This window comes from Bos indicus x Bos taurus, chromosome 2 (genome assembly GCF_003369695.1).
Source record: "Bos indicus x Bos taurus breed Angus x Brahman F1 hybrid chromosome 2, Bos_hybrid_MaternalHap_v2.0, whole genome shotgun sequence".
NCBI classification, from domain to species: Eukaryota; Metazoa; Chordata; class Mammalia; order Artiodactyla; family Bovidae; genus Bos; species Bos indicus x Bos taurus.
The window spans coordinates 119137593-119163047 of NC_040077.1; the positions used below are offsets into that span (position 1 = coordinate 119137593).

Sequence of the window (25455 nt, forward strand, 5' to 3'; positions counted from 1 at the left end):
AGCTTAATGAGGATTTTCCTGGCAGTCCAGTGGTTAAGACTCCTTGCTTCCAAAGTAGGGGGCCTGTGTTTGATCCCTGGTCAGGGAACTAAGATCCCACATGCCTCATGGCAAAAAAAAAAAAAAACCTGTAGGAATAAGTTTAACAAGAGTAAAAGACTTGTACACTGAAAACTACACTGAAAGAAATCCTGTGTTCATGGATTGGAAATCTTAATTTTGTTAAGATGGCAATATTCCCCAAATTCAACACAATCCCTATCAAAATACTACCTGCCTGCTCTGTAGAAGTTGACGAGCTGATCCTAAAATTCATACAAAACTTCAAGAGACCCAGAATAGTCAAAACAGTCTTGGAAAAGAACAAAGATGGTAGACACACTTTTTCATCTCAAAACTTACTACAAAGCTACAGTAGTCAAGACTATGTGATATTGGCATTAAGAACAGACACATAAATCAGAGGGATAAATCTGAAAGTCCAGAAATAAATCCATGCTTTTATGGTCAATTGATTCTGACAAAGGTGCCAGGATAAATCAATGGGGAAACAATCTCTTCAACAAATGGTGCGGGGACAATTGGATATCCACGTGCAACAGAATGAAATTGGATGCCTGTCTCCTACCACTGACAAAGATTAAGTCAAAATGGATCAACAAATGTTACAACTGTAAACTCGAAGAAGACAATGTAAGCAAAAATCTTCCTGATCTTACCGGAGGCAAGGGTTTCCTAGATACAACACCAAAGGCATAAGTTACAAAAGAAAAAAGAGACACACTGGACTTCAGCAAAATAAAAAAAATTAAAAAAAAAATTTTGTGTTGCAAAGGACACCATCAAGAAAGTGAAAAGATAATAATATATACTGCGAGAAAATATTTGCTAATCATACATCTGATAAGGGATTAACATCAGGAATGCACAAAGAATTCCTAAAACTCAACAACAAAAATGAAAACAAAACACCCAGTTAAAAAACGAGCAGAGGGTTTGAATAAACATTCTCCAAAGAGATATGACAAATACTGAGTAATGAAGAGACGCTCAACGTCATTAGCCATCAAGGAAACGCACATCGAAAGCACAAGAAGATACATCTTCACACCCACTGGGATGGCAGTAATCAAAAAGTCAAATAATAAAATGAAATGGTGAGGATGTGGAGAAATTGGAGGACTAGTATACTACTGATGGGAGTGTAAAGTGGTGCAGCTGCTCTGGAAAACGGTCTGGTAGTTCCTCAAATGGTTAAACACAGAGTTACCACATAATTCAGCCAATGCAGTCCTAGGTGCATTTAGCCTAGAGAAATGACAGTGATGTCAGGAGTTCCCTGGTGGCCTAGTGGTTAGGATTCCAGGCTTTCACTGCATTGCCCGGGTTCAATCCCTGGTTGGAGAACTGAGAGCCTGGCAAGCCACACAGCACAACCAAAATGAAAAGAAGGAAGGAAAGGTGAAAGAAAGAAAGAAAATGTTCATACAAAAACTCACACATGAGGAACTTCCCTGGTGGTCCAGGAGTTGAGAATTCTCTTTGCAATGCAGGAGATGCGGGTTCAATTCCTGGTCAGAGAACTAAGATCACACATGCCACAAAAGACCCCCTTGATGCAATTAGATCCAATGAAGCCAAATAAGTATTTTTAAAAAACCATACACCAGACTGTTCATAGCAGCATTATTCCTACCAAAAAAAAAAAAAAGAAAACAGCCTAAATGCCTAACAGCTAATGAATGGATGAATGAAATGTGTTCTCTCCAGATATGGGCAATGTAATTCAGCAATAAAGAGAAAGTACTTATCTATGTTACAATATGGATGAATTTTGAAAATATGTTAAGTAAAAGAAGATGCAAAATACCACGTACTTTATGTTTCCATTCATACGAAATATCCAACATTAGCAAATCTTTAGAGACAGGAAATAAGTAGTTTCCAGGGACTAAGGGAAAAGGGAAATGGGGAGGGGACTGCTGATGGTATAGGGTCTCTTCTGAGGTCACAAAAATGTTCTAGAATTAGATAGTTGTGATGGTCACACAACTTTGTGAAGATACCAAAAAACAAATAAACAAAAAACCCACCCCACTGAACTGTACACTTTAAAAGAGTAAGTATTAAAAAAAATAAAATAAAATAAAAAATAAAATAAAATAAAAGAATAAGTATTATGGTATGTGAATTTTATCACAATTTAACAGTCCATGTAAAAATATGCTAACCTGTAAATATAAGCTGGGAAGAAATACAGCTCTCACTGGGTCAGCACCAGCTTATTTGCAGATCTACTATGGAAGCTGAATCAGCAGGTTGCTTGGGACTTCCCTCGTGGCCCAGAGGCTAAGACACCACACTCCCAGTGCAGGGGGCCCGGGGTTCCGTCTCTGATTAGAGAACTAGATCCTGCCTGCCGCAACTAAGAGTTCAATTGCCACCACTGGTGGCTCAGATGGTAAAGAATCTGCCTGCAACATGGAAGACCCGAGTTTGATCCTAGGTTGGGAAGATCCCCTTGGAGAAGGAACTGACAGCCCACTCCAATATTCTTGCCTGGAAAATCTCATGAACAGAGGAGCCTGGTGGGCTACAGTCGATGAGGTCAAAAAGAGTTAGACAGATCATCACAGATGGGGCTAGACACAGATGGAGGTTCGAGGGACTTTTGCATTAGACACGTTTCCTCATAAGCAGCTGCTCAGAACTGTTTAAATATGCAAGAAGATTCACTGGCTCTCAGTACTACAGAGTGCTGGCTACCCTGACTCTCAGCTCTTCAGGACTGGCTTGACCCAGCAGCTCAAAGATGTCATCCTATACTTGCTTCTTGCTCTTTCCCCATTTCTCCATGTCAGTTTCATTCTCAGAGCAACTTTCATCCTGGTGGCAAAACCTCTTTTTGCAGTTCAAGCAGTGACCCCCATGTCTACACATCTTAGTCCAGAAGGAGCTAGGAAACATCTTTTCCAGCAGCCGCAGCCAAAAAGAAGTCCCCTCCACTGTCCTTGGGTTCGAGGCCCACTCCTGGGCTGACGCTGCTCTATGAGGGCCTGGGCCACCCGTCCCAGCCCCAGGCCCAGTTCATACCCAAAGAACCATTAGGGAAGTGCCCAGACAAGAGAAGGGTCATAGGAGACAACCACAATAGCCAAGAAAGTCAAATTCTCTTTTTCTTTTTATTATTTATTTGGCTGTGCTGGGTCTCCGTTGCGGCACGCGGGATCCCTGATCTTCATACAGCATAGGGATCTCTTAGTTGTGGCACCTTTTTTTGTTGTCATCGTTCCACATTCCAACTCTCGGTTGCAGCATTTGGCATCTAGTTCCCTGACCAGACGTAAGTAACATAGGTTCGATCCCTGGGTCGGGAAGATCCCCTGGAGGAGGGAATGGCAACCCACTCTAGTATTCGTAACTGGAGAACCCCATGGACAGAGGAGCCTGGGAGGCTACAGGCCCTAAGGTCACAAAGAGTCGGACACAACTGAGCGACTTAGCACAAGATCACCCCTGACCAGAGGGCTTCCCAAGTGGCGCTAGTGATAAAGAATCCACCTGCCAATGCAGGAGGGATGTGAGACTCTGGTTCAATCCTGGGTTGGGAAGATCCCCTAGAGGAGGAAATGGCAACGCACTCCCAAGCCCCCTGCATTGGGAGTGCAGAGTTTTAGCCACGGAACTACCAGGAAGTCCCTCAAATTCTTAATTTCCTTTCCTCATCTGCATGGGGGTATATCAGCTCTACTTTACAGGTTCAAGCACGACAGTTCTGTGCTGTGGCCAATGCGACCTGGGCAGAATATCCCCTCCAGGGCTGTTTTCTTTTCAGTGAAAGTAAGGGCTGAGTCACTTGGTGATCAAGCCGCTTTTCCTGTTCCTCCCAAGGTCCTTTTCTCTGAAAGGAGCTGCAATGGCCAGATAAGACCAGCAGATGGCAGTCCTGAGGCATGTCCTCGTTCTGGTAGAGCCTGGGAGCCGCAGCTGCAGAGAGCCAAGCTGGGCCTCTTCAGCCAGAACCTGTGGTCTCCTGTGCCTTTTTGGGAACCCAGCTCTCAGATGGCAGCAGGGCCAGCTTCATGAGCATGCCACCAACACTTAGAAGGGCCCTGGGACTGGTTTCAGCCCTGCCGCCTTGGAGTCTTACTAACTGTTGAACAGGAGCCCTCACTTTCACTTTGCGGTAGGCCCTAAATTATAGTGCTGGGTGGCAGGACTCACTGCTACTTCCCAGAGACGGGCTGGGCCTTTCCCCTTGCTATGCCTTCCATCAGCCTTCCCGGGGCTCCTGATTGTGCTGGTCTCCTCAGCTCACTGTCTGCTGGGAAGCCCAGAAAGCGTAAGGGCCCAACGTGGGGAGGATGAAGATCCCAAGGGGGGAGACCGGGACCCCAAGGGGAAAGGGCGGAGACCCCACGTGGGGAGGACTGGGACCCCACAGGGGAGGATGGAGACTCTAAGGGGAAGACAGGGACCCTACATGGGGAAGACGGGGACCCCAGGGGGGAGGACAAGGACCCCAAGGGGGAAGGACAGAGACCCTATGTGGGGAGAGCGGGGACCCCATGTGGGGAGGGCGGAGACTCTAAGGGGAAGGCAGGGATCCTACATGGTGAGGACAGGGACCCTAGTGGGGAGGACAGAGACTAAGGGGAAGACAGGGACCCTACATGGGAGGATGAGGACCCCAGGGGGGAGGACGAGGACAAGGGGGAAGGCTGGTGACCCCACATGGGGAGGGCGGGGACCCCATGTGGGGAGGGCAGGAACCCCACGGGGGAGGACGAGGACTCCAAGGGGGAAGACAGGGACCCTACGGGGGAAGACAGAGACCCCACATGGGGAAGACGGGGACCTACAGGGGGAGGATGGGGACCCCAAGTGGGGAGGAGGATGGGGATCCCAGGTATGGAGGATGGAGACCCACGTGGGGAGGATGGAACCCTACATGGGATAGAAAAGTCCTCTCTGGTCAAGGTCATCAATGGCCTGGTTGTGGGCCTCGTCTTACTTGTCCCCTCTGGTATCTGACACTCAATTCCTCCATTCCATAGTGTCTCAGGGCTCAGTTCAGGGGCCCTCTCTCTCCTCTGAACACTCCTCACTCACTGCCCCACAACCATCAGGGTCCCCTAGGCTTCCTTCCACTTTATTAGAAAGTCACTTATTGAGGTGTAATTTACACACAGTGAAACTCACCCTTTCCGATGCACAGTTCAATGAGTTTTAGTAAACACATGCAGTCACAATATAATCCAGAGTATTTCCACACCCCCAAGATTTCTCCCAGGCCCTCACTCCAGCCCCCGGCAACCACCGATCCATTTCCTGTCTCTCTTATTTCACCTTTTCCAGAATGTCATATAAGTAGAATCATACAGCCGGTAGCCTTTTGGGTCTGCCTTCATTCATTTAACATCATGCCACACTCTTGTTTTGTTTTTTGGCCATGCTCACGGCATGGAGGATCTTAGTTCCCCAATCAGGGATCGAACCTGAGCCCCCTGCCTTGGAAGCTTGGAGTCTTCATCACTGGAGCACCAGAGAAGCTCTCACACCCGTTTCTGACTCTCATTTCTTGGTATTCCATGTGCAGCCATCGTTAAGCACCACCCAGAATTCCCTGGCTTCCATGCTTTCACTGCCAAGGGCCTGGGTTCAATCCTTGGTGAGGAAACTGGGATCCCACAAGCCAGATGGCATGTCCAGAGAAATAAATAACAATAAATAAAGCGCCGTTCTCTGTGATGTCACACACCCCCTACCATGGCTCTCTAACAAACTCTGCCTGAAACTCAACGAGGCTCTCAGGTTCCCTCAAACCAGATTCTCTGCCTCACTCTCTCCCTTAGTCACCAAGCTAGAAATCCACGAGGCATCCTTGCCTCTGTGCCTCTGTCTGCTGTCCCCACATCTCCGGATGTCGCCCTCCCCAGTTTCCCCCTTCCCTCCATCTTTTCTGCCTTGGTCCAGGCCAATGCCACTGCAGGGTCTCCTGTCTGGTCTTGTCTCCTCACCCTGGCCCTGGCCCTGGCCTCATCCCAGTCCATCCTGTACCACTTCACGAGGGCAGAAAGCAACCTCCTTGGCCAGGATCTGACCCTGCCTGCCTCTCCAGCCTGACCTCTCTCCACAGCCCCTTCTAAGATGGGGACACTGTCGAAATGAACTGTTGGTGAGTAAGCAGGGTCATAACATAATGGCCCAAAATGTTTACTAATGGTTGCTAAGAAACTGCAAAGTGAAAAAAGCAAAATGCAAAAGTGATCTATTTATTACCTATCATGTACAGAAGGGGAACTAGAAATTATACACATGTGCAAAAAGAAATACGGTAATAAATGCAGCTAAACCAGAAACCAGCGAGATTGCTTACTTGTGGAAGGGGCAGGGTGTGAAGAATGGGGCCAGGGAGAAGGCATATGGGGAGTGACACTTCTCTGTGTGTCTCTGTGTAGTTCCGACTTTGTTGTTATTACTTTAGGGCCATGCTGTGTGGCCTGTGGGATCTTGGTTCCCTGACCATGGATGGAGCCCGCGCTCCCTAAGATGGAAGTAGACTGCTAGACCACGAGAGAAGTTCCAGTTCCGATTCTTAGAATCATTACTGTGTTGCAAAAATTAAACAAAATTTTAATCAACAGGCAGTTGGGAATAGGGGAGTGGAGACGACCCAAAGTGGAATATAAACAGAAACAAAAGAGCCCAACTGTGCAACAACGGAGACCATCACGACACTGAGGACACTGGGGGACACTCAGCTGAGCGACTTCAGAAAAGAGTATTTGACCATCTACTCTGGGGAAAAACAGAACAGCATGCACTCTAAGTAGCAGGTTTGTTTTTCACAGAGCTGAGTTAAAAATCCAGAAACTGCTTATGTGTATTTTAGCACTAAGCAAGTAAGTAAATACATGGTGACTAATAAAAGCCAGATTTCTCACTGTCAAAGAAACAAGTTAGAAATAAGGAAGAAGGCACCTCCCTGGTGGTACAGTAGATAAAGAATCCACCTGCCAAGGTAGAGCACACAGGTCGATCCCTGGTCCGGGAACTAAGATCCTGCATGCTTTGGAGCAGCTAAGCCCATGTGCCACAACCACTGTGCCCAAGCTCTAGAATCCTCGAGCCACAAGCTCTAAGCCCACACACTGCTACTGCTGAAGCCCACGCACCTGGAGCTGTGTGTGCTTCACAAGAGAAGCCACCACAGTAAGAAGCCCTCGCACCGCAAGAAGAGCGCCTGCTGAAAGCAGCAAGAGGAAGCCATGCAAAGCAATGAAGACCCAGCATAGCCAAATAAAAAGAGTAAAGAAGGAATGAGGGTAGGCTAAAATGAACACCATGATGTTGAACTGGAACTGGGGGCACCAGTGTGAACTCATGGTTTTCAAAAATATATATTGATAAGATATAGAAATAGCTTTGGATGAGAATGTGTGTGCATATATGCTTCCTAACTCTGACAACTGAGATGGCTTGCAACTCATATTGCCCAACACCAGTGAACTCACCCAGCTCCTAGATCTTGGCGTCTAGAGCCATTCTCCAATAACAGGCACCAAGACTCCTCGGAGAAATGGCTATTTCCAGGGCTGTGGCAAGGAAAGTACAAGATGAGCCGCCAACATCTTATGGGGTCGGAAGGGAAGGAAGAGCTCAAAGAATAATGGGGGGCATACTGGGACATATCAGTAGACCCAAGGAGGCAACCTGAATGTCCCGTCCCCATGCCAAACCAGGGACAATACAACAGACAAAACAATGCTAGTAATGGATGATAATCCATAGAATAAGAACCTACAGAATAAAATAAGAATCTGCGGATCCACATCAATATAAATATTTGAATGAGTGAAGAAATAAATAAATAAAGGCAGCGGAATTCCCTGGCAGTTCAGTGGTTAGGATTCCATGCTTTCACTGTGAGGGCCCAGGTTCAATCCCTGGTCAGGGAACTAAGAGTCCCACAAGCCGAGTGGTGTGGCTAAAAAAAAAATAAAGTAAAAAATAAATAAAATAAAGGAGGGTGGAGGAAAAATCCTTTCTCATGGTAGACTCTAACCCATAAATGTAAAATGAGGAAACCTGAAAACCACCACTTGGCAAATACCCTGGTAATAACAGTGTCAGCACATTAAAAAGCAGAGACATTACTCTGCCAACAAAGGTCCGTCTGGTCAACACTACGGTTTTTCCAGTGGTCATGTATGGATGTGAGAGTTGGACTATAAAGAAAGCTCAGCCGTGGGGAGTGAAGTGGAGGTCAGAGAGACAGGGGAGCCCCTATTACATGGGGCTCTGTGGTCCCATGTTAGGTGAGAAGTTTGGCAGTTTCTTCCTTCGATTTTTTTTGTGTGTGTGTGGTAAAATACACAAAACAAAGTTTACCGTCTTAATTTTTTTCAGTGCACAGTTCGATGTTATAAAATATGTTCATGTTATGCAATTAACACTACCATATATCCACAGAACTCTTTTCATCTTATAAAGCTGAAACTCTACACCCATGAAACAAGAACTCCCCAGCCTCCCGCCCCACAGACCTGGCAATCACTGTTCAACTTCCTGCTTCTATGATTTTTGACTACTCTAAGCATCTCAAATAAGTAAAATCACACTGGGTTTTTTTTTTTTTTTTTTTGAGTCTGCTTTATTTCACTTAGCATAATGTTCTCAGGTTCATCAATTTGTAGTATGTGTCAGAATTTTCTTCCTTTTTTAAGGATGACTAATATTCCATCGTATGTATAAACCACATTTTGCTTATTCATCAATCCATTGAGAGACACTTGGATTTTAGTCATTGTGAACGTGGGTGTACAAACAACTCTCAGAGACCATGCCTTCCTGGAGGAGGAAATGGCAATCCACTCCAGTACTCCTGCTTGGGAAATCCCACGGACAGAGAAGTCCGACAGGCTAGAGCCCATGGGGTAACAAAAGAGTTGGACACGACCTAGCAGCTGAACCACAACGAACAGTGAATGAGCTTAGAAGACCCCACACCAGGGTCCCTGGCATTGGGAATGTGGAGTCTTAGCCATAGAACCACCAGGGAAGTCCTCCGTGGTCATGTCTAATTTTGGTGGAAGGAGCCAGTACCACCAAAAATCCCAGAAATACAGAAAGGTAGAGGATGGAGGAAAGCCCTAAAGAGGCAGGGGATGGAGGCTGGGGTGCAGTGAGGGGTGGAGATCAGTCAGGGGCAGGAGGAAGGCACCTTAGGAGGTGAGGAGGCTGCAGACCCACAAAGAGTGTACAGGTGATGGGAGGGGAGGGGTTCTATTAGGGCTTTATTTAGTAGGTGATGTTACCAAACGAGAGTGAGAGAAGAATGCTCTGGCTTCGGGGGAGAAGAGGGGGTCATGAGGACAAGAGAAATGGAAGACTTCTGGAGAGCACTGATGGCCCAGCCAAGACTGGAGCCATGGGTTTAGATCTGTCCTAAAGCCTCCATCCCCCTTTGCTCCATGGTGACTGTCCAGCTGCGTTTCTCCTCCTTAGTGGCCAAGACCTCCGCTGGGAGGCTGTCCTGAGGGTCATTGATGCCATTTGCCTCTCCTTCCCTGGACGACAGGGTGGCTCTCTGGCCTTCTCAGAGCCTGGCAGAATGGAAGAGGAATCCCACCCCTGGACATCAGCCTTGTGGCTCATGTGGTGCCCAGAGAATCTACCCTGGTGAAGGCCTATCGGTGCACACCGGCCTGAGCCCCTCGGCCGGTTTGGTATGTCCGTCTTCCTATGGGCAGGGTTGCATAAGGTGTCTAAACATTCTGTTCTTCCAGCGGACTCCCTGGTTCACATCCCTGCTTCACAAGTACCTTTAAGGAAAGTATGGCTGCCTTTAGGGCAGAGGTTTATCAATTTGAATAGTCTAAGTGCTAGAAAGGCGAAGTACAGAAGAAAATAAACTTGCCAGGATATAATCAAATGTTATTTTTATATCCTATAAGGTACAAATATGCAATGCCAGAGATTGCACTTTAAATTTGACATTGAAAAAAAATATAATTTGGAAATAGAAATAACTGTTCAAAGTTCCAAAAATTATTACTCTTCAGATTTGAAATTCAAAATCTGACATTCCTTTCTTATGCCACAAGATGTCAGTCAACATCAGGCTGTGGACCTTGTGTTGCAACACACAGCAGAGAATTCATCCTTAAATCCTTTAACTGGGAGCCACATTTAGGTTTTCTTTAGTTTCACAGCAGAGAATAGCTGCTTACAAACATAAGTACTTCCAAACATGGACAGAATCTCTGCACAATGGTGTTTATATTTAGGGTAACCATTCCCAAGATATCTGTAGAATTCTGGAATCTCAGCATCGTGGTATTTGGCTTTCAGGTTGGTATCGCACTGTAATTCACTAACTTCCATTTGTAGCTCTTCATTCACATTATGAATCCTAATTGAGAAAGGGGAACTGAACAGTATTAGTTCATTCTCATAAAGTGTGAAATCGGAGAATCTTTTTTGGAATTTAGTCTTCAACTCTTTAATTTGAGGTATGTAGTGCAGGCCATCATTTTCATTTTCAGAAACTAACTCCAGCATAGGAAAGTGGGCCAGGTTGCTCTGTGCCAAATGAGTCTCCCAAAGACACAATTTCACCAGGAATGAGTCAACTGAATCATACAGTTGTGCCAGCACCTGTGAATGCCTTTCTAGAGAAATAGCCAACATGTTTAGATGTGTCACAATGACAACCAAAAAGGCGAGGTCTCTGACCCAATCTCTACTCGTGAGCTGAGGCACAGATTCTCCTCCAGAGGACATCAAAAAGTCAATTTCTTCCACCAGTTCCAAAAACTGCCTTATGACTACACCACGACTCAGCCACTTCAGTCCTGTGGAGCAGAACACACTTCCATATTGGGCATCTAACTCATCAAATAAAGCACAGAACTCTCTGTGGTCCGAGCCATGGGAGCGGATCCAGGCTATGGTATGATGCTGGGAAAGACTGAAAGCAAAAGAAGAAGAGGGTGACAGAGGGTGAGATGGTTAGACAGCATCACCGACTCAATGGGCATGAATTTGAGCAAACTCTGGGGGACAGTGAAGAACAGGGAACCCTGGTATGCTGCAGTCCATACCAGGATCTTCCCTGGTGGCTCACCTGGTAAAGAATCCACCTGCAATGTGGTTTCAGTCTTTCTGACCTTCCTCTTCCTCTCAGCCTTTGTCGTCATCCTCATGATCCTGATCATTTTCCTCCACCCCCAGGGAAAGGCTCATCTCCCCTTGGCCCGTATAGGACACAAGGTTTCTTTTCTAGAATCTAAATGAAAACGCACCTAATCAATTACTACTGCACAGACTTGCTGAGAATGAAAATAACAAATTCATCTTTGGGAGTAACTGCTCGTAAGTCTGACTATATACACACATCTAAGACAAAAAAATTCATTGTCATTTCAACCTTTTATTTTGAAATAATTAAAAATGTACTGCCACTGTATTTTAATACCAATGCTGAGAATTACTGCTTTGGAAGCAATACCATTTAAAATGTTACACAGATGCCATTAGGATAAAAGAATCACTGAGAGTCAAATCTAGGGGACAATTAACCTGCTTGGTTTACAAGTACAAAGAGAGAAACAAATAATATACAGTATTCAAAGATAAAACTCTGAATCTGTTCATGTGGAGAGAAGAAGCCTAATGTCCACTGGGACTCCTCAAACCAAGTCTGGGGAATCGGCCAGGGGTGCGAAGGGTGGTGTTTCCACAGAGGCCCTCCAAGAGGCATGTGCCATGGCACTGTAGTCACCAGCAGGACGCCCCAAGAAGGGTCTGTTTACCTCCCTCACACTGATCCAACTCACAGTTTTTACCTTCATCCTCCCCAGAGTTCTCAGCCCCCTTCTCATGGTCCTCGAGCTTGGCAATCCTCCTGTCTTTTGGAAACTTGGCCCCTTTCTGCATGGTGATATTAACTTCTCAGCAAACGGGACTGAGAAACTTTTTTTTTCTTATTTTATTTCCTGGAGCAGTAGCAATCTTCCTACTATTCTTCTGAAAGACAACCACCAGGAGGAGGAAAGTGAAAAAGTGAAAGTGAGAGTTGAGTCTGACTCTTTGCAACCCCATGGACTGTCCATGGAATTCTCCAGGCCAGAATACTGGAGTGCGTAGCCTTTTCCTTCTCCAGGGGATCTTCCCAACCCAGGGATTGAACCCACGTCTCCCTCACTACAGGCAGATTCTTTACCAGTTGAGCCACAAGGGAAACTCAAGAATACTGGAATGGGTAGCCTATTCCTTCTGCAGCAGATCTTCCCGACCCAGGAATCGAACCAGGGTCTCCTCCGTTGCAGGTGGATTCTTTACCAACTGAGCTAGAGGAAGAGCAACAATAAAGAGGTATCTCCCCTGTGGCCAGGAGGTGGCAGTCACACTGCAGAGTCAGCAAGTGCAAAGGCTGCTCAGGCCCATGTGTTAGCATCCATGCTGATTTCTCCAGGATGAATTTCTGCAGTAAAAGAGCTCCCAGCCCCAGGATCACCTGGCATGCTTGTCTAAGAAAAAAAAAGGGGGGGGGAAATTCTTGGGACTTCACTTAAAACTTTCAAATCAGAATCTCTACAGGAAAGGATCTAGATTTCTAAAACCTATGCAAGATACCGCCTAAGAAAACACACCAAATCAACTACTGTCTAAGTGGCTCCACGTGCCTGTGGAGTCCCAAATCTCCACACACAAGTAAAACACTAAAGGGGGGCTTCCCTGGTGGCTCAGCAGTGAAGAATCCACCTGCAACGCAGGAGATGCAGGAGACACAGTTTCCATCCCTTAGTCGGGAAGATCCTCTGGAGTACTCCAGTATTCTTGCCTGGAGAATCCCATGGACAGAGAAGCCTGGGGGCCTACAGTCCAACCATAGCGTTACAAAGAGTCAGACATGCTGAGCTCTGCAAAACACAAGAGAGGGCCCCACACTGGCACCTGAAATATACACAAGAATGAGAGCCAGGCCCCCGAAGGTGGACCTCGTGCTTCCCAATCACACCACCAATTCCCATCCAGAGCCACTAAAAATCGGGCATGGTATTACAAAACTCAATGACTAAAGATGAAAATTTTAGCAGAACACTGAATGAAGACTCACCATATACAAAAATGAAGAACTATGGGCAGTAGATGACCTTGTGAAAACACAGCCAAAGGTCAGATATCTACATGCCAAGGAGAGGTGCCACAGAAGTAACCAATCTGCCAACAGCTTGATCTTTGCTGTCTGGCCTCCTGAACTGTAAGAAAGTAAATTTCTGGTTTTTTCAGCCATCCATACATCTGTGATATCATGGCAGACCCAGCAAAACATAAAACATAACTGATTACACATACAGATCTGAACCCACATCACAGGAAGAGATGAGTAACTATAATATGTGATTAGCATTACTGGTTATGAACAAAATTTATAGGCATAAGATGAAGGACCAGTTCACCGGGCATAGGAATGACATGCGATCAGGGAAAGCATGTGAAAGGGACCATATGCTGCACCCATCAAAGCAAACTGTTCCAGGCAACACATTTTAAAGAGGAATGACCAAGGGTTGCCAGTGTGAACAGTCTAGAATCATATCACGTGCATTTCAGTTTAAGGAAAGTATAATGTGACTACTCCTATTTTCCTCTGAGCTAATACAGTCTGGGTTTCAAAACAAAAGTTACTTTCATCAGGAAATTTTTTGGCTCTGACTGGTATAGAGAGTTAATGCACCGTACTGGGGACACCACAGAACAGGAGTTGCTCTCCTATCTTTGTCCACTTAACTATGTCACACCAAGCTACGTCTGTGAAAGGATTAAATGACCATCTCAATTCCAAACAAGAGTTACTAACTTGATAGCTGGGAGATGCAAAGCACGTATGCCATACTCAGTACACCTGGGCATTTCTGTCCCCCATGAGCAGAAATAATCTTTAATAAGCTTCAGCTATCTTTGCTTGAAAGCTTGTATATGACCAGTGTATTGCAGTTTCAATTACATAATAAATTTCATATAAACCAATCAAATTAATCCAAAAAGTTACTGAATCTATGAAAACAAATTTGAACGCTTTGGACACACTTGATAATGCTTAAAAACTGCAGTCAAATTAGGTGTGGGTGAGCAACCATAAAAGAATGGAAAAAACTGTAAAAACGTAGATGCAGGAGTCTATTCAAATTGCTTTCTTGGGTTGTTTTTTTCAGTTTTGCTTTGCCTTAAAGAAACAAATTTTAAAGACAAGGCCTTGCAGAAGATACACTCTGGGTATACTTTATACAGAGAAACTAAACTCCTGCCACAGTGACCCACATCAAAAGACTAGCAAATGAATACACATATTTTTTTTTAAAGACTTTTTTATGTGGACCATTTAAAAGTCTTTATTGAACTTGTTACAACATTGTTTCTTTTTTTTTTAGTGTTTTGGTTTTTGGGGCACAAGGCATGTGGGAGCATCTCACCAACCAGGGTTCAAACCTGCACCTCCTGTATTAACCACTGGACTGCCAGGGAAGTCTCCTGAGTACACATTTAATGTGTTTTCAATTACAATCAAAGGTGTGTATGGATAATTTACTTTTTTTTGAGGTACTGACATTACCATACAGTATCATGTTAGTTTCAGGTGTACAACACAGTGCTTGCTGTGCTTACTTGCTCAGTCCTGTCTGACTCTTTGCAACCCCATGGACTGTAGCCCACTAAGCAAGAATACTGGAGTAGGTTGCCATGCCCTTCTCCAGGGGATCTTCCCAACCCAGGAATTGAACCCAGGTCTCCTGTATTGCAGGCTGATTCTTTACCATCTGAGTACAATGCAGTGATTTCATATTTTTACAGATTATACACCATATGAAGTTATTACAATATTATTGACTATATTCCCTGTGCTGTACCCCTGTGACTTTCTTATTTTATAACTAGTAGTTTCTACCTCTTAATCCCATTCACCTATTTCAACCATCCCCCTCCCCCCTGGATAATTTACTTTCCATTCACTAACCCTATTCAGTCTACCTAACAAGGTCACTGTAAGGATGAAATGAGATAGTGTATCAAGTCCTAACACAGTGGCTGCACAGAGGAGGCGTTCAATATTCTTTAGCTATGTACCCAGTCACCCACCTCAATTCTTCTAGACCCAACTTAACCTATCTATGTTCAAATATTAATGAAGAGGCTCCCTTGTGGCTCAACTAGTAAAGAATTCGCCTGCAATGCAGGAGACCTGGATTCAATCCCTGGGTTGGGAAGATCCCCTGGAGAAGGGAAAGGTGACCCGCTTCAGTATTCTGGCCTGGAGAATTCCATGGACTGTTTAGTCCATGGCGTCACAAGGAGTTGAACACAACTGAGCGACTTTCACCTAGCCAGAAGCAGACCATTCTAGGGACCTAAATACATGCCAAAAGGATAAATATGGAAACATTATGTTTGATGGGCATGCAAACTAATGGAATTTAAGGAAGCAATTTTAAGAACCAAGAAACTGTCTTTCAAACCAGTATCTCTAGGTAATCACTATCACTTTTCAAACAAATAACACCAAATAAACCGCACTTAGTCACAATGCATCATCCATTTTACATAACACTGATGCTCAACTTGCTAACATTTTGTTTGGAATTTTTGCATCTATGCTCCTAAGCTGCTGCTGCTGCTAAGTCGCTTCAGTCATGTCCAACTCTGTGTGACTCCATGATGGCAGTCCATCAGGCTCCAACGTCCCTGGGATTCTCCAGGCAAGAACACTGGAGTGGGTTGCCATTTCCTTCTCCAATGCATCAAAGTGAAAAGTGAAAGTGAAGTCGCTCAGTCGTGTGGACTCTTAGCGACCCCATGGACTGGAGCCCAGCAGGCTCCTCCGTCCATGGGATTTTCCAGGCAAGAATACAGGAGTGGGGTGCCATTGCCTTCTCCAATGCTCCTAAGAGTGGTCTCCAATTTTTTAAAAATGACTTTGTTAGATTTTGGTACGGAGTTTACAGTGGGCTTGTGAAACTAGTTGGAAGTGCTCATAAAACCACTTTTTAAATTAAATAGTGCAGTTTAAGTGCTTTACTCTGGATTTTGACTGTTAAAATTAATGTTACTCTGCTCCACACTGTACATATAGATTCCTCATCTCTACTGCCACTGTCCTTATCTTCTGACATCTCATCCTCCCCATCTTCTATCTCCTTTGGGGAAAGACTCATTTTCTTCAGTTTCACCTTCATCTGTGTTCCTTCTTAAAAAGGACAAGACTATCAAGCATATCACAGGGCCTTCAACATTTCATGCTATATACCTCTTGCCTCTAATATTTGCGTTGTTTCCATTTGGAATAAATCTGTGTTAGGCCTCACCCTAGTTATTTTCATTCGGAATCTTTAACTCACACCAGCTAATATCAAAATGCATTGCAAAGATTATTTTTGGTATATGTTTGTAGGTTAGGTCTCCCAAACTCTCTCTCCTTTGCCACCATCTAGAAACGGAGCGACTTCCCTTTCACTTTTCACTATCATGCATTGGAGAAGAAAATGGCAACCCACTCATGTTCTTGCCTTGTGAATCCCAGGGACAGGGGAGCCTGGTGGGCTGCCGTCTATGGGGTCGCACAGAGTCGGACACGATTGAAGCAACTTAGCAGCAGCAGCAGCAGAAACGAAAACTCCTCAAGATAAAAAAGGAATTCCTCCCCTTTCCTCTCATTCTGCTCCCTTTACCACACGTTTTCAGACAACTTGGATGTTCTTAAAAATTTGTTAACTTCATTACCGACTGCTCAAATGGAAGCCCCCATAGCGGAACAAAATCAGCCTACATTTCAAGTTCCTTTACCTCTCCAGACTTGAGAACTCATTGTTAACTGGAGCAGCTTCCAGCTGGACTCCCATCAAAATTAACAACATAAATACAGGAGTCTCAAGCCAGGACCCTTAACCATCACTTTCAAAATTAATCCGCACAGGGTAGTCACAGACCCGTTCTCCTCGCCTTAAAACGAACGCCGGTGTGGGGCCCCGCCCACTGAGCCCGGAGGGCTTCCAGGCGCGGCCAGCTGGGACTGCGCGCCCCGGCAGATGCTGCCGCACACCGCAGCTGCAGACTAGCCAAGAGAACGCTCCCAGGCACCGCTCCACACGCTAGACCCTAGCGGCACACAGCCGGGAAGAAAATGGCGCCCTCGTGACTAGGCCTTGCGCAATCAGAACCGATGCTGCCTTTACGCCCCTCCCCAGCCGCCCTGGGAGGGGCGGGCGGCTAGCAAGACTCGGGGCGGGGTCACCAGCCCGCGGGCGTGGGGTGGGGGGGTTGCCACGTACTGCGCCTGCGCGCAGGGGGCCATTTGGTCTTGGCGGGCCGTTTACACAGGTGAATGGTCCGTCGGTCACCCGGCGTGAGTTCAAAGTTGCCGCCGCCGCTGCCGTTGAGGACAGCAGGGCGTGTGGTAAGCGGAGTAGAGTAAGCGAAGGTTCCCATACGTGCGGGGACCTGGCGGCGGCCACAAGCTAGGCACTTACTGTTGGTGGAGCTGTGGAAAGCAAACACGGCTCATAGAAACAGCCACTCTTTGCGGGCTGGTGAGCCAGGGGAGAAGTTCCAGGAGCTCACGTCCGTTAATCCGGTTAGGCAGCCACCTAGTCACTGCGGCGTGGTCGTTATTATCCGCCTTTTTCAAGCCTAGAAGGAGGCAGGACCCTAACGCGAGGCGGAGTGGAGACCACAAACTGGCAGTTGGCCTCTTGATCCTGGAGAATTTCCCCTCGCTGCCCACCAGCGTCTGAAGCTGCCTTCAAAGCAGTTAGTGACAGTAATGTAACCAAAAGTAGGGTTCTGCTTGCTGCCCAAAAGCCAATGAAGAGGCAAGGTTTGTAGAAAGAAAAGCTTGCTTTATTTTGGATGCTGGCAAGCCAGGGAGGAGGAGGAGGCAGATACCCAAAGGCTGACCGCCGGCCCCGCCCCGCACCGTACCCCACCCTTTCCCACCTCTCCGGGCACCTCCCTCTCACCACCCTCACTAGCCCCCACAAGCAGTCAGGGGGCAATAGGTTTTATAGACAAGGAGGGGCTTACACATAGAAACGGAGACAGTCATCTTCGAATTGGTTGTTAGTCTGGCCGTGGTCATCTTCAGTGTTTTAAGTAATCTTTAGTTCCAGGGTCAGTTACTGTTTCGATGAAACCAGTTCTTGAAATTGTGGCAGCTTATATCATGGGCACCATGTAGTTAACTTCCTCCAGCTGGTGGAGGGTTTCAGTATTTATAAGATGGCTCACAAGATGTGGCTCAAATATTAATCTATAGCCCTTGAGAAGGAGCTAAAGGTCCTTGACTTTGCTTAATGACTAAGCTATTATTATTTGGTCTCCTTGACTGTTTTCCTTTGTTTCTGCATTTTCTCATTTTTCTGATTAAAATTATTCTTTGTCTAAAGTTTTTCCACAGACAAAAGGCAGGCAGAGGACATGGAGGGCAAGGACCATAGCATTCTGCTCTGTTTCAGTAATGATCACAGCTAAAACATTAATACCTGTATGTGTGCCAGGCATTGTACTGGTTGCTTTTCATATAGTTTATCATGGGCTTTTCAAAACAAATCTGTGACTCAGAATCTTCAGTTCAGTTCAGTTGCCTCCTACTCTTTGCAACCCCATGAACCGAAGCACGCCAGGCCTCCCTGTCCATCACCAACTCCCAGAGTCCACCCAAACCCATGTCCATTGAGTCGGTGTTGCCATCCAACCATCTCATCCTCTGTCATCCCCTTCTCCTCCTGCCCTCAATCTTTCCCAGCATCAGGGTCTTTTCAAATGAGTCAGCTCTTCGCATCAGGTGGCTAAAGTATTGGAGCTGGTTTCATTTTACATTTAGGGAAATTGAGGCACACAGAGGTTAAGGAACTCATCCAAGGCCATTGATTTACATCCTCAGTTGCTTAATATGATCTCCTAGTTTCTTTAAGCCATCTTTAATATGTGCTTTCTCAACAGTCATTTGCACCATTAGGCCCTGTAGTAACAGATCAAAATTTTAGGAATTATACCCACATTGGGATTTTAAAAAGAGAGCCTTGAGTCACGTGTGTGTTTTGGGGAGTGAGAAGGCATGGCCCTGGATAAGGGACCCTGCCCTTGTCCTAGCTTCAGAAAGTCCCAAATTAGGGGAAAAAGAAAGCTCAACATTCAGAAAACTAAGATCATGGCATCCGGTCCCATCATTTCATGGGAAATAGATGGGGAAACTGTCAGACTTTATTTTTTTGGGCTCCAAAATCACTGCAGATGGTGATTGCAGCCATGAGATTAAAAGACGCTTACTCCTTGGAAGGAAAGTTATGACCAACCTAGATAGCATATTCAAAAGCAGAGACATTACTTTGCCAACAAAGGTCCGTCTAGTCAAGGCTATGGTTTTTCCAGTAGTCATGTATGGATGTGAGAGTTGGACTGTGAAGAAAGCTGAGCGCCGAAGAACTGATGCTTTTGAACTGTGGTGTTGGAGAAGACTCTTGAGAGTCCCTTGGACTGCAAGGAGATCCAACCAGTCCATCCTAAAGAAGATCAGTCCTGGATGTTCTTTGGAAGGAATGATGCTAAAGCTGAAATTCCAGTACTTTGGCCACCTCATGCGAAGAGTTGACTCATTGAAAAGACTCTGATGCTGGGAGGGATTGGGGAGGAGAAGGGGACGACAGAGGATGAGATGGCTGGATGGCATCACTGAATCAATGGACGTGACTTTGAGTGAACTCCGGAGTTGGTGATAGACAGGGAGGCCTGTGCTGCAATTCATGGGGTCACAAAGAGTTGGACACAACTGAGCGACTGAACTGAACTGAAGAAAGACTTGCCTACATATTTTAGATTTGGTACTTGGTGACTAAACAACAACAACAACTTGACTGAAGATAGTAAAAGAATGTTGACCAATAGTATTTATCTCTGAAATGCAAGATGTTTCAAGTAAGTCAAGGTCAAACTGACTAAAGGAAGAAAATACCATATTATTTTAGATAAACTGTATGTGTGAAAATGTAAGATAAACATTTGGTGGCAAAAAATTAAGCATTCTTATTAAAATTCATGATCAGTTCAGATCAGTTGCTCAGTCTTGTCCAACTCTATGTGACCCCATGGACTGTAGCACAGCAAGCTTCCCTGTCCGTCACCAACTCCCCGAGCTTACTCAGATTCATGTCCATCGAGTCGGTAATGCCATCCATCCAGCCATCTCATCCTCTGTTATCCCCTTCTCCTGCCTTCAATCTTTCCCAGCATCAGGGTCTTTTCCAAGGAGTCAATTCTTTGCATCAGGTGGCCAAAGTATTGGAGTTTCAGCTTCAACATCAGTCCTTCCAATGAATATTCAGGACTGATTTCCTTTAGGATGGACTGATTGGATCTCCTTGCAGTCCAAGGGACTCTCAAGAGTCTTCTCCAACACCACAGTTCAAAAGCATCAATTCTTCGGCTCTCAGCTTTCTTTGTGATCCAACTCTCACACCCATACATGACTACTGGAAAAACCATAGCTTTGACTATATGGACCTTTGTTGATAAAGTAATGTCTCTGCTTTCAATATGCTGTCTAGGTTGGTCACAGCTTTTCTTCCAAGGAGCAAGTGTCTTTTAATTTCATGGCTGCAGTTACCATCTGCAGTGATTTTGGAGCCAAAAAAAACAAAAAGTCTCTCACTATTTCCTTTGTTTCCCCATCTATTTGCCATGAAGTGCTGGGACTGGCTGCCATGATCTTAGTTTTCTGAATGTTGAGTTTTAAGCCAGCTTTTTCACTCTCCTCTTTCACTTTCATCAAGAGGCTTTTTAGTTCCTCTTCACTTTCTGCCATAAGGGTGGTGTCATCTGCATAAAAACTTGGGATGTGGGTGTCACTCAAGACAGCTAAATTATGACGGCAAAAAAATTATGACGGATTTGGTCACGTTACAGTTTAAAACTTTGGATGCAAGATAGCTTGCATAAAAAATTTTAAATATGAGGAACAAATTGGGAAGCAATACTTGTAACATAATAAAAATTGAGTATCAGAATATGACAAAACTATGAGCTTCCCAGGTGGCTCAGTGGTAAAGAATCTGCCTGCCAAGCAAGAGATACTGGTTTGATTCCTGGGTCAGGAAGATCCCCTGGAGAAGGAAATGGCAAACCGCTTCAGTATTTCTGCTTGGGAAATCCCATGGACAAAGGATCCTGGCAGGTTACAGTCCATGGGGTCACAAAGAGTTGGATACAACTGAGCAACTAAACAACAACAGATGAAAAACTATAAGAAAAAGGCAAGGAAATAATGGGCAAAGGATATGAAACGTAGCTTTCAGGAGAAATGTAGGTAGTATAAAAAGAATGAAGAGGTACAACCACCAGGAAAACATCATTTAAAACAATTATACGATACCATTTTATCCATCAAATTAACAGAAATTAAAATATCAACAAGTGTTTAAGGATTGTGGGAAAACTGGTGAGAAGGCAAGTTGTTACTGTAAGAGGAGGAAAAATATCTACCTATCAAAATTTTTAGCTAGGACCCTGTAACAAAAGGCAGATTAACAAGATAAAAGAATATAGATTTATTTAAGTTTGATGTGACCAGGAGCCTTCATAAGGAAATGACCTGAAGAATTGCTTAGACCTGAGTGTTTTGCTACGTTTGATGAAGAGTGGAGGGTGTGACAAAATGTGATAGGATGGAAAGGAGTATAAGTGTGTCACTAGCGGAAACAGCAAGGCCTCTGTGTTCAGATTCCTCTTGGTGTTCCTCAGTCTTGGAGAAAACATACTCCTTCCCTCTGGGCAGAGGGAGGGCACCTCTCATGTGAGGGTTTTATGACCTGCTTCAGGGGAAGGTCAGGGAGTCCTTTCTGCACTGCTGTTTTTCCAGTTGGCTTAAAATATCCAGCCTGCCAAGGGGCTTATTTTGGGGTATAATATCCTGAATCCCTTCATTACAAACACCTGGAGAAAAATTTGGCAATTTCTTGTTGAGGTGAAAATTCTCCTTAAATTTAGGAATTCCACTTTTCTCACCTAGAGATAAGGGATCACACTGAGGAAAACACAAAGTGAGTCTTTATTGCAAGTTTAAAATTTATTATGGGGAATTCCCTGGTGGTCCAGGAACTAAGACTCCGTCCTCCCAATGCAGATGGCCTAGGTTTGATTCCTGATCAGGGAACGAGATCCTACATGCCACAAAGAGTCCATATGCTGCAACTAAGACCAGGCACAGCCAAATACATTTTTCAAACAAAATCTTATGGACATTTTCAAACATACATTATTAAGTAGAATATATACTGCATCCCCTTTTACCCATCACCTCAACCACTTCAATATTTTTGCCACTCTTTTTTCAGCTACTCCTTGCCCCACTTTTTTCCTCTCCTTTTAAAATTTTTTTTGCTTGAGTATTTTAATATGAATTCCAGGCATCCTATTATTTTGCCTATAAACACTTTATTAAATACTGCTACATGCTGTCAGGATTACTCCAGTATTCTTGCCTGGGAAATCCCATGGACAGAGGAGCCTGGGTGCTGCAGTCTGGGGTCACAAAGAGTTGGACATGACTAAGCAACTAAACAACAAGAGCAATATCTAGTCTGTGTTTAGTTTTTTGTCTCAGAAGTGCCTTTCTACCCTTAGCATGTTTGAATTAGGATTCAAACATTTCCACGCATTACATTTGGTTGATACGTCTTTTCTTCCTCTAACAGAAACCCCCTTTGATTTTATCTTTGAGTCTTTGTTGCTACAAGTGGGGGCTACTCTTGGTTGCAGTGCACGGGCTTCTCCTTGAGGTGGTTTCTCCTGTTGCGCACGTGCTCTGGGCGTGTGGGCTTAAGCAGTTGTGGTGCCCAGGCCTAGTTGCTCCATGGTATGTGCAATCCTTCTGGACCAGGGATCAAACCCATGCTTTCCTGCATTGGCAGGCAGATTCCTATCCACTGTACCACCAGGGAAGTCCCAGAAACTCCCTTTTAAATACTATTTATTTGTTGAAGAAACCAAGGCTTCTTCAAATTCTTACAGAATTTGTCCTTATACTGGATTTGGCCTGCATCGTTGAGGTGTCTTGAGCAGACTCCACAATCCTCAGCAATCTTGTAAACTGCCAGTTAGATCTGCAGGCTTCGTTTCAGCTTCTGTGGGGTAAGGGGGAGGAGTTGGTTGTTTTGGGGGTTTTTTTGCAAGACTTAGGGTTGGTGTACTTCTTTTTCATCCCTCTAGGGGTCTCACAGAGTCGGACATGACTGAAGTGACTTAGCAGCAGTAGCAGCAGCAGGAGGCACTTAACATCTGGTTAAGTGAAACAAGACTGGGAGCTGACTGTGGCTCAGATCAGGAACTCCTTATTGCCAAATTCAGACTTAAATTGAAGAAAGTAGGGAAAACCACTAGACCATTCAGGTATGACCTAAATCAAATCCCTTATGATTATACAGTGGAAGTGAGAAATAGATTTAAGGGCCTAGATCTGATAGATAGAGTGCCTGATGAACTATGGACTGAGGTTCGTGACATTGTACAGGAGACAGGGATCAAGACCATCCCCATGGAAAAGAAATGCAAAAAAGCAAAATGGCTGTCTGGGGAGGCCTTACAAAGAGCTGTGAAAAGAGAAGCGAAAAGCAAAGGAGAAAAGGAAAGATAAAAGCATCTGAATGCAGAGTTCCAAAGAATAGCAAGAAGAGATAAGAAAGCCATCTTCAGCAATCAGTGCAAAGAAACAGAGGAAAACAACAGAATGGGAAAGACTAGAGATCTCTTCAAAAAATGAGAGATACCAAGGGAACATTTCATGCAAAGATGGGCTCGATAAAGGACAGAAATGGTATGGACCTAACAGAAGCAGAAGATATTAAGAAGAGGTGGCAAGAATACACAGAAGAACTATACAAAAAAGATCTTCATGATCAAGATAATCATGATGGTGTGATCACTCACCTAGAGCCAGACATCCTGGAATGTGAAGTCAAGTGGGCCTTAGAAAGCATCACTACGAACAAAGCTAGTGGAGGTGATGGAATTCCAGTTGAGCTATTTCAAATCCTGAAAGATGATGCTGTGAAAGTGCTGCACTCAATATGCCAGCACATTTGGAAAACTCAGCAGTGGCCACAGGACTGGAAAAGGTCAGTTTTCATTCCAGCCCCAAAGAAAGGCAATGCCAAAGAATGCTCTACTACCGCACAATTGCACTCATCTCACACGCTAGTAAAGTAATGCTCAAAATTCTCCAAGCCAGGCTTCAGCAATATATGAACCGTGAACTTCCACATGTTCAAGCTGGTTTTAGAAAAGGCAGAGGAACCAGAGATCAAATTGCCAACATCCGCTGGATCATCAAAAAAGCAAGAGAGTTCCAGAAAAACATCTATTTCTGCTTTATTGACTATGGCAAAGCCTTTGACTGTGTGGATCACAATGCTGCTGCTACTGCTGCTAAGTCGCTTCAGTCGTGTCCGACTCTGTGCGACCCCATAGACTGCAGCCTACCAGGCTTTTCCGTCCATGGGATTCTCCAGGCAAGAACACTGGAGTGGGTTGCCATTTCCTTCTCCAATGCATGAAAGTGGAAAGTGAAAGTGAAGTCTCTCAGTCGTGTCTGACTCTTAGCGACCCCATGGACTGCAGCCTACCAGGCTCCTCCATCCATGGGATTTTCCGGGCAACAGTACTGGAGTGGGGTGCCATTGCCTTCTCCGTGGATCACAATAAACCATGGAAAATTCTGAAAGAGATGGGAATACCAGACCACCTGACCTGCCTCTTGAGAAACCTATATGCAGGTCAGGAAGCAACAGTTAGAACTGGAAATGGAACAACAGACTGGTTCCAAACAGGAAAAGGAGTACGTCAAGGCTGTATATTGTCACCCTGCTTATTTAACTTCTATGCAGAGTACATCATGGGAAACGCTGGGCTGGAAGAAATACAAGCTGGAATCAAGATTGCCAGGAGAAATATCAATAACCTCAGATATGCAGATGACACCACCCTTATGGCAGAAAGTGAAGAAGAACTAAAGAGCCTCTTGATGAAAGTGAAAGAGGAGAGTGAAAAAGTTGGCTTAAAGCTCAGCATTCAGAAAATGAAAATCATGGCATCCGGTCCCATCACTTTATGGCAAATAGATGGGGAAACAGTGGCTGACTTAATTTTTCTGGGCTCCTGCAGATGGTAATTGCAGCCATGAAATTAAAAGATGCTTACTCCTTGGAAGGAAAGTTATGACCAACCTAGACAGCATATTAAAAAGCAGAGACATTACGTTGTCAAGAAAGGTCCATCTAGTCAAGGCTATGGTTTTCCCAGTGGTCATGTTTGGATGTGAGAGTTGGACTATAAAAAAAGCTGAGCTCCAAAGAATTGATAACTTTTGAACTGTGGTGTTGAAGAAGACTCTTGAGAGTCCCTCGG

General features: G+C 44.9%; 1 long non-coding RNA gene across 1 annotated transcript; it reads right to left on the minus strand.

Moving 5' to 3' along the window:
• Positions 1–8696: 8696 nt before the first annotated feature.
• Positions 8697–18328, minus strand: LOC113876698. Its single transcript, XR_003506567.1, has 5 exons — positions 18085–18328; positions 13127–13268; positions 11853–12033; positions 11132–11293; positions 8697–10975 (listed from the first exon to the last, which is right to left on the minus strand). It is a non-coding gene; the product is annotated as an uncharacterized LOC113876698 (long non-coding RNA).
• Between the last annotated feature and the right edge of the window lie 7127 nt (positions 18329–25455).